Source organism: Hippocampus zosterae, chromosome 20 (genome assembly GCF_025434085.1).
Source record: "Hippocampus zosterae strain Florida chromosome 20, ASM2543408v3, whole genome shotgun sequence".
Taxonomy (NCBI): Eukaryota; Metazoa; Chordata; class Actinopteri; order Syngnathiformes; family Syngnathidae; genus Hippocampus; species Hippocampus zosterae.
In genome coordinates, this window is record NC_067470.1 from 12,478,208 (window position 1) to 12,487,424 (window position 9,217).

Genomic DNA, 9,217 nt, shown 5'->3' on the forward strand with positions numbered 1-9,217 from the left:
AACAAACATACAGAAACAGACTGCTGTGTTCAAAGCAAACTTGAGAAAAACGAAGTATGCAACCATGGTTTAAATCCACTATAGGCTGAGTAATAGTTTACCTTAGATGTGCACTTTATAATGTTATATTGCTCTGTTTTGATTTCATAAAAAAGCTGTTAAAGCAGCTGTTATGTGACAAAATATTTTTTTCACTGTTGTTGATGGACAGTAATATTGTGTGAGAGATTATGTGTGAACAACTACTCCAAGTGAAAAATGTTCATGTAAAATTGAAAATCGAAATTGTTATTTCAGTAAATATTTGCATTTGGCACATAGAAAACTGATTCATGATTCCAAGTTAATGAGAGCATTAAATTGGGGAAAAATAGGACAAAACGTGTCAAATGAAATTCAGAAACGATAAAAAAATGTGTGAGTAATCACGATTAATTTTTTTGTTCATTTGAGTTAATTATGACAGTTGCATTTTGAATTAGATGAAATATTTTAATTGTTTGACAGCTCTGTTATAAATTATTTCAAGGTGAAGACACTGGCACGTCACAATCAATAATTGTTTAACAATATAAGGCACTGATAAGTATCATAATGTCTTTCTATAAGCCCGAACTAACAAAATGTCTTGTACCATTACATAGAGTAAACCCATGCTTGAATTGGATTACGGATTGTTGGACAGTGCGTAGAAATCCCTGCTCGCACCCTTCTTCAGTGCATCCTATCACAATAAAAGCCACATTCAGATGCTGAGAGCCTGTGGAGAAAATAGTGAAGCGTTAGTCTCATAGTAGTCTGACCTCATCTCTCCCAACATAAATGGTTCATAGGCAGTTTCACAGGGCGGCAGTTGCCACCTTTACCAAATGCCTTGCCACCCCATTTGCCACCCCTACTGTTGGTAATTAATCAACACTACATTCAAAATTATTATAAATATTCCAGATATTGTCTCTATAGGGTGTAAGAGCACAGAAAAATAATTTTGATTTCATAACATGCCCTGTGATTGATCGGCAACCAGTTCAGGGTTTACCCCGCCTCCCAAAGACAGCCGGGATAGGCTCCAGCACTCCTGTGACCCTTGCGATGATAGGCGGATTAGAAAATGGATGGATGGATTTAATGACAATAATAACTCTTATTTACAATGACCATTTTGATTTTGGTTTAACTGATTGAATATGGTTGATTGACAGATTTTGTGATTTGATTTTGGAGTGGCTGTGATTGGCAGCCTGGGAAATTGGGGAAACAGGTGGATAAAGGGGTGTGGCACAGGTATAACATCAGGTATGTACAGCAAGCCAACAGTTTTAAGCTTTTTCAGTTCTGTCTAACTAGCCATCTCACATTTTGTCACGTTTCGGACAAGCCGAATAAAGTTGGGATCCCAAAAGTGTAGACACAAGACAAGGTCTCCGAAGCAAAAAGGGTTTAATATACAAAAATCGCACTGCCAAAGAAGTAACATAAAGTGCTGGTCAAAACAAGGACCAGAGGGCACAAAAACAAATAACAAAAAGCGCTTGCACAAAAGGCAAGGGAGGAAAATAAGAACCGCGAAGGCAAACCAAAAACAACGTAGCAAATACACGCAAGCGAAAGCCAAATCACATATAAATAATATACTTACAAAATACTTGGTACCGAAAGTTCATAAGCGAAAACACGACGAGGTCTATAGCAAAGCAGTCTATGAGCAAGGAAGCAGCAAGGCAAAGGCAATACCCCGAAAACGGGTGCACAGCATGTCCTTAAATACAGAGTGTACTACTCATAGATTGGCAGCAGGTGTGCTCAGAAGTCCGCTCATGCCACCTGCTGGCCAGACCGAAAACAGAACCGTGACACATTTCTTATGGAGAAAACATGCTTTGCTCCACTGAAACACATGGCCATCCCCAGTCTGAAAAAAATTGACATCAGCTGTCATTTGTTTGATTTTTTTTCTCCAAATTGTTTAAAATGAAACATTTGTTCTTTTCAAGTGACCATTCCCTTATTTATACAATTTGTCCTATTGTGTATATTGTGGGGTTCTACCCAGAAAACTACAATACATAAATGCAAGTGGGGTTTTGCAAAAGAGAGCAATTCATCTTAAGACTTACTCAACTCAACTGTATTTATAGAGCACTTAAAAACAACCACCGCTATACATAAAGTACTGTACATGCAGCAAAAATCATAGATACAACATTCATTCATTCATTCATCTTCCGAGCCGCTTGATCCTCACTAGGGTCGCGGGGGGTGCTGGAGCCTATCCCAGCTGTCTTCGGGCAGCAGGCGGGGGACACCCCGAATTGGTTGCCAGCCAATCGCAGGGCACACAGAGACGAACAACCATCCACGCTCACACTCACACCTAGGGACAATTTAGAGTGTTCAATCAGCCTGCCATGCATGTTTTTTGGAATGTGGGAGGAAACCGGAGCACCCGGAGAAAACCCACGCAGGCCCGGGGAGAACATGCAAACTCCACACAGGGAGGCCGGAGCTGGAATTGAACCCGGTACCTCTGCACTGTGAAGCCGACGTGCTAACCACTGGACTACCGGGCCGCCCATAGATACAACAATAAACAATAACATTAATAATGAAAACAGGAGAAGGCACAAAGACAGTAAAACTAAGACCAAACCTGAGTCATGCTTAGTCAAAAGCCAAAGAATACAAATTTGTTTTGAGACGAGTATTAAAGTTGGGCATCGAGGGGGCTTCCCGAATGTTCAGTGGGAGGTTATTCCAAAGAGAGGGACCAGCAACGGAAAAGACTCTTAGCCCCATTCAGCTTCCCCTTTGTTCTTGGTACCGCTAATCATGTCTGGCCCGTGGATTTTCTCTATATAAACAGCGTGTCGGCTGTCAGTCAGGTTTTGGAACTCAGCGCATACACAAAACACTCTGCATCATAAGGCGTCCTGTCCATTTTTGAGAAAATTTAAGACTTTTAATGGCGCCTTATAGTCGTGAAAATACGGTAAATACCCTAATCCGTTCCAAGCCCCCCAAAATGCAGACGTAAATTTTTCCTAAAGCATAAAAATGCATCAAAATATGTTACAAATGCATGTTACAATTAGATTGTTGCACAATAAATGAGAGTTGTGCATAATGTAAAAAATAAAGAATAGAGTAAAGCATAAAAATTATTGTCATTTAACTTTTAACTATGTCCTCGTCGTTTTTTGCCCTCTTTAGTTCATGTTCTCTCTCAGAAGTGGTTTTTGCCTGGCGTTTTGTGAAGAACTGATCCAAGGACGTTTGCTTTTGTTGGCTTTTGACAATCCTTCGAAAATGGCCAAGGCACCGTGTGCGATTGCTGGACTGGGTGATTCACATTTACGTAAAACTATCGGAACACCTCATAGCCCCATGGGGAAAATGACGAGGACGCTGCAGAGATGCATATCTAACCATTTATCTATCTATCTACACATATAGACACATACGGTTGGAGGTCCCTCTTAACCAATGGGATGCCAGGAAGATGCTAAGTAATAGCCAATGGCAGAGCAGCTCTAAGTATATTGTGTTCAGAAAACTCGGAGCTGTGACTAGCAGCCAAGATTGTATTTTTACCTTTAGTATCTTGAAATTTCTTTTGCAACAAGAGGCAATATTTTTCTGTTGAGGCATTTTGTAACTCGAAAATTTCGTATGAAGCGACGTTCCTAAGTACTGGTACCACTGTATAACAAAGCTCGTATAGATCAACTTTTAACTTACTTTCAACTACGTTCAACTATTTACAAGCATGATGGTAAGTGCGTGGCTTCACCATCGCTACAATTTATAAAAAGCTAACCCTGACTATAAAAAAACCTAACACTGACTATAAAACTCAATTTCAATTTTAAACCAAAGGCAGATGTGAAATCTTAATTTGAAACCCTAAGCCTCGGTTTACAAAAAAAAAAAAATAGTTGCATTCCACTGAGAACAGGGGCGGTTCTGGATCAATATCACTGAGGGGGCCGGGCTGGGGCCAGGGGTTTTGATGGGGGGGGGGGGCACATGCAACCCAGGGCTAAAAAGACCGATTCGAAATCTTATTTGACTTTTTATTTCTTCAAACTTTGAAATTGTAGTCATAATATTACAGTGATGAGAAAAAACAGTATTAGGAGGGCTAAAATGTCTGCAAGCGTAACAATATGCCGTGTCCACCTGTTGAGAATATTCAAACCAGGGGATCATATGGTACCAGCCTGCCGAGGACAAAAATTGCAAATACACTGAAGCTAGATGTTTTACATGCATATAATTATCCAAATGTTAAAAGGCAATGTCTTATATTGATCCTGTTAAATAAAAATGTAAATAAGAAAGGGAGACGAAAAAAGTTACACACACACACACACACGCACACACACGCACTTCGTGGTAATTTCCTTCTCTGCGGACTGCTTCTCATTTTTCCGCTCATTTTTAAGTGGTGCAGCGCACTAAAGAGTCCGACGAGAATGTTAAATCACTCACTTTGATTCCACCTTTCTGTTTGAAAGTGCTCTATAAATACTGTTGACTTGACTTGACTTTCGCGTCGGCGAGTTGGCGCGACTGCGTAATCTACGCTCGGAGGGGGGGGGGGGGCACAAGGGGGGGCAGAATCAGTGCTATGGGGCACTGCCCCCTCCCCCCCCAGAACCGCCACTGAGTGACAAACCCGAAGGTGCAGAAATGGAAATGTGTCCCTTTTTGTGACAGTCTGACTGATATTTACTGAATGGAAACCTACCAAGCTGAAGTAATGGACAGTGCTGAGAATGACTTTGTTGTCAAGGATGTATTATGTTTCATACACCCGCGGCATCTTTAGCTTGAGGCACACTCAATGTCTAAAAGGGCATTTCCACTCAACATTTTGGAGTCTAGAATTTTTTTTAACCGAACAAAAGCACTTGCCGCCTTTGAAGTGATTCATGGGTGAGTGGTGACGGAAGGCTGGAGAATGTGTGTGTGTGTGTGTATGGCATTGAAGTGTGCGACACTAATATACACTTTGTTCAACAGCAAACTTTCCATTTCATTTTCCCCGCAGACGGCTTTCTTAGCGAGGTCTCATTATTATCTTGTCATCGCTGCAGTCAGACATTGCAGAGACAGACATGGCAGCCGCCTTTTTTCAATGGCACAATTAATAACCTTGTGACAAGCGTCCTAAGGACTTTAGTGTACAAAGATGAGATGGCGCATATTGATGTGGCAAGTCGATCACGGAGCTTTACATTTTCATTCCCAACTTCCACTCACCATGTGGAGTTCGATGTGACCCCGGAAGAATGTTATTAGAGAATTACCGGTATGCAGAATTACATTACATCTACATTATTGGCATTTTGATAACAGGTATGCTATTGTTTGGTGTTGGCAGCTTGCTGTTCTATCGCAAAATTCAACCGACGGGAGCGGCTCTATTGGAAGTGAAGAAGCTGCCGGTCACTCTGGATGGCTTGGTGCGAATGTCCAACACTCAGACTCAACCGCAATATTGTTGCGGTTTTTGGAGCGACTCCGCCCGATCGACAATACCATGGAGAAGTTGGAATCCATGCTGCGGAAAGAATTTTCGGATCTGAATGATCGGAGCCAGTGAGGAGATACAGACCAAGGACTCAAGGCTGTCTGGAAATGCTGGCGGCCGTCTCTCCAAAACAAACAACGCTATCTGGCCTTTCCCCTGGATGGAAATACGCATGGAGTCTAGGGCCCCCACCACCACCACCCTCCTTCTCGGCCATGGACTGATAAGCCGGGACTGTCTTCATAATGAGCAGACCTCGACGAAGAAGCTATGACCTGTACATGCATACACATACACAAATGGAGAACCACACGCATATACACATCCTTGTTATCACCATCTTCATCGCTCCGATTCTTTTTCCTCCGTGACGTGGTTCGATAATGCAGAGCGCAACGGTGACCGTGCAGCTGGTCATTTCGGCCGCGTCACGGTTAACCCCCTGCCCTCACCACCCTTCCCATTCATCCTCCCCCTTATTACATGTTATGTCTTGTGACTTGTTGGAACTGTCATATGCTTATTTATGTGCTAGGGTCTTTTTTTTTTATCCTGGACTTAAATTATCCTCGGAAGAGGATAGTTCGAGCGTGGTTTTTTTTTCCCTCTCCCTACCCAGCGTTTTCCTTTCTGAATTCTGATTGTAATTTCCCCATTGTGGGACAAATAAAGGATATCTTAATTATTTCCAATCCATCCATTTTCAACATTGCTTATCCTGAACAGCGTACTGAGGGGGGATTGTTGGAACCTATCACAGCTGACTGAGCGGAAGGCAGACTCCACCCTGAATTGGTTGCAGGGCACACACAGAGACCAACAACCATTAACATCCACACCATCACTGAGTGGGAACAGATCCCACGCTTGCCAGCACACAAGTGAGGCGAGTGTACCATTACATCAGCGACACAGTGCGTTATATCTTCTTTCACAAAGCAAATTGCCCCCAAACCCCTTTTTTTTCATGATTAGGTCTCTTAGGCAGAATTTCATCATTTCATTCATCATGCTTAACAATAACTGCTCCAGTTAATAACAGACACGGCTAAAAATGACTCCATAAAAACATTTAATTTTTTTTCTTAGTTTGGTCACCTGTCTCTAGGCGGAATGAATCACAACAATAATTGCCCTATCCCGCCCCCCCAAAAAAGCAAACCTCCAGGCTAAACACATTTATCTCAAAGAATAGACATTAAAATGCATGCATCCATCAATTTTTTGAATCACTTTATCCTCACAAGGGTTGCGGGGCATGCTTGAGCCTATCCCGGCTGTCTTCGGGCAGTAGGTGGGGGACACCCTGAACAGGTTGCCAGCCAATCGCAGGGCACACAGAGACGAACAACCATCTGCGCTCACACACACACCTAGGGACAATTTTAAGTGTTTAATCCGTTTTTTGGGAGGAGCAGGGGGTTTTGGAATGTGTGAGGAAAGCGGAGTAGCCGAAGAAAATCCACACAGGCACGGGGAGAACATGCAAACTCCACACAGGAAGGCCGGAGGTGGAATCGAACCTCTGCACTTGTCGATGCGCTAACCACCGGTCTACTGGGGCACAAACCTATCGGCTAATAAAAAAGGAAAACTGGTGAACTAAGAAAATGACACTGTACATATGGTTTGTTCTTTTTCATGGTTCTGCCATCTTCTGCTCGACCGAATCATCGGGAACAACCATAACTACACAAAACAACAAAAATAATGCGTATATGCTAACCCCAATCCCAAGGCTCTGGGAAACAAGAATATACTGTCCCATAAACTAATGACAAATAGTCACTCAGGCAACTTTGGGAATGTCACGGTTCTGTTTTCGGCCTGGGCAGCAGGTGGCATGAGCAGACATTCTGGTTGCACACCTGCTCCCAATCTATTATAATTGGACTCTGTATTTAACTGTAATCAGAAAAAAGGACTCAAAGGTTTTGTGCATGGCTGTATGCATGATTGGTTACCAATGACAGCACAAGTGGATTTACCCGTGAGCTGATTGGCTGTGCATCTTCAAAGCCCCGCCCAGCACTTTCCCTCGTGTATTGTCCCGTGGTTGACTCTCTGATCAGTGTCTCATTCCATGGTTGCCTCCCTGATCAGTGTCGAGCCACACTGTTGACTCTGATCAGTGTGTCGTCAGCTGTGGACTCTGATCAGTGTCTCATGTTGTTTTGTTTGCTTTGTGCTCGCCTCCTCCTCATCATGACTGATTAATCGTTTTATCATAAACACATCGGCTGTGCGAAGATAGCTGGCCAGCAGCTAGTTGGAGGCTAATGGCGGCGACACTGTCAGAGCAGCATAAAGTGAGAGTAACACAAGTCTCTTTGTCTCTCTCAAAAGGCAATGTTGATGAATATTAATTACTGTCTGAGGTTTGATAATTAAAGATTTCAGTAGATATGTGTACTGCTGTAGTCTTTGTCTCAAATATGTAAACCAGGGGTGGCCTACAAGTCAGAAACGAGGAGCCAATTTTTTACTGTTACTGCAAAGAGCCACACATACACGCACACACACGGCCATGCACTCGCGCACATATGCATGCATGCCACTACGAGCATCATCCTGAGCGCCCGAACATCGATGAAACTTACAAACCACAAACACACAAATCTTTTTTTCCCCTATTTTTTAAAATTATTTTTTTTATTTATTGTATTTTATTTATTTATCTATTTAGTTGTATTTTTTCTTATCTTATTTGATGTTGTTTTTAACATTGTACTCGTGATTTGAACTCCTTGTTGTAAGGTGTCCTTGAGTTTCTAGAAAGGCGCCCACAAATAAAATGTATTATTATTATTATTATTATTATTATTATTATTATTATTATTATTATTATTATTATTTCCTCGTCCCACCGCTCACGGTCGACTTGGGACCAGTCTGCTGGCTCTTGGTCGATTGCGATCGACATATTGGGCACCCCTGCCTTAAAAACAGAGTTAATTCGCTGACTAGCTTAGCACTTAGCGACGTTGTCTGCACATGAGCGGTAATACAGTGATCTGATTGGTTGCCCTCTATGTCAATCAAGTAACGGGATTGGTGATAGGCTGATGTAGTACGTTCTATGTAAAAAGCAACCCGTAGTTTTAATGGCAGCGCCATCACCGAGGCATTTTCGACAAGTACCGTGTGAAAGCCCAGGAGCCGCATTGAACCAGCCAAAGAGCCGCGGTTTGGCCACCCCTGATGTAAAGTATAAATACTGTTTACATATATTTAAAAATGCTGGTATCCACATACAATCACACAAAAATTCCTAAGGGAGGAGCCAATGCTCTGAGTTTCAATGTTTGCAAACATTGCCTCCAAGATGCGCGTGCATCTTAAATGATGTCACTGTTGTTTGCAAAGACGAACATTCTTAATTGCCTCCTCAGTCATACTCACGTATTCAAGCTTGAAACCATAACTTTCGCCATTTTTTTCTGAAAGGGTTTTTTACCAGCAGGATTTCTATAAAAGACTTGATCCCTGTGTGTCCTCTTTCCATTCTGACAACCCTCGGCTAGAGACTATTACGACTCACAAGCGTGTGTTTTCTGCCTCCAAGATGCGCGCGCAGCCAGACTTAATGTATGCATGCGTCACATGAAACTGATATTTTGTTTTATGAAACGGTGCCATGTATCCATCTGGGCAAAGATGACTGTGGCGCAGCAACATCCG

The 9,217-nt window shown here is 42.4% G+C and overlaps 1 protein-coding gene across 1 annotated transcript in view; it reads right to left on the reverse strand.

The window, feature by feature from the left end:
* The window catches only part of vipr1b (vasoactive intestinal peptide receptor 1b), a 91,096-nt gene extending 83,285 nt beyond the window's left edge, over positions 1-7,811 (reverse strand). Inside the window, exon 1 of the mRNA XM_052054283.1 lies at positions 7,525-7,811. The gene's annotated coding sequence lies outside the window, so the exon portion shown is untranslated. The remainder of the gene's footprint in view (positions 1-7,524) is intronic.
* Between the last annotated feature and the right edge of the window lie 1,406 nt (positions 7,812-9,217).